Genomic DNA, 1,124 nt, shown 5'->3' on the forward strand with positions numbered 1-1,124 from the left:
CTTGGGGCACACCACTTTTCACCTCTCTCCATTGTGAAAATTGCCCATTGACACCCACTCTCTGCTTCCTGGCCTCCAACCAGTTCTCAATCCACGAGAGGACCTGTCCTCTAATTCCCTGACTGTGGAGTTTTTTCAGTAGCCTTTGGTGAGGGACCGTGTCAAACGCCTTCTGAAAGTCCAGATATATAATGTCCACGGGTTCTCCCGCATCCACATGCCTGTTGACCTTTTCAAAGAATTCTATAAGGTTTGTGAGGCAAGTCTTACCCTTACAGAAGCCATGCTGACTCTCCCTCAGCAAGGCCTGTTCGTCTATGTGTTTTGTGATCCTATCTTTGATGAGGCATTCCACCATCTTACCTGGTATGGATGTTAGGCTGACCGGCCTATAGTTTCCCGGGTCCCCCCTCTTTGCAACTTGGCACCCTATGGAACTTGGCACCCTGATCCCTGAAAAGACTGCTCCATTGCCTCTGTCTTGTTGCACAAAACTGGCAGCCAAAGTCAAAGCAAAACTAAAGTTAATGTTCATCTTGTGTACCAACTGGTTATAACCCAATTTCTACTGTTTTCCCACAAAAACTTCTAGTTTCTCTCCGACTGAAACAGTTGGTTATCGATGAAAAGGGGCTGAGGGATAATATTTACAAAGTCATAAACTGTATTTAAGGGAGGATTTTCTTTTTAAAGAACATAAGCTTAGTTTCTATGTGTTCCTAATTTTCAGCCATCTTTTCTTTTCATAAATCGTTTTCTTGGCCCCTACACAACTGTGGAGAAAAGTGTGGAAATATGAACATGAACCGCAGAAGACACAGTGAACAAGAGAAAACCTTCAGCCAGGTTTTCTGTCCCCAGTTCATCACTTTCAGTATGGCTTTGAAGAATGACATACATGCCATACAAAAAGGAAGCCATTGCAATAGATCCTGTCTGTTATATTCCAAACACCATAACTCTGCAAACCCAACCACTTTAGAGTTAAGTGCATTTAAGACCTCCAACCAGAATTTTCAAATTGTACATCAACTTTGCTATGGATCAGACACACAAAACCATTCTAGCGCAGAAGATCTGAGCATGTCGGTGAGAAGAAATAATGAACACTCATTAACACACAA

Source organism: Tiliqua scincoides, chromosome 10 (genome assembly GCF_035046505.1).
Source record: "Tiliqua scincoides isolate rTilSci1 chromosome 10, rTilSci1.hap2, whole genome shotgun sequence".
Lineage (NCBI taxonomy): Eukaryota > Metazoa > Chordata > Lepidosauria > Squamata > Scincidae > Tiliqua > Tiliqua scincoides.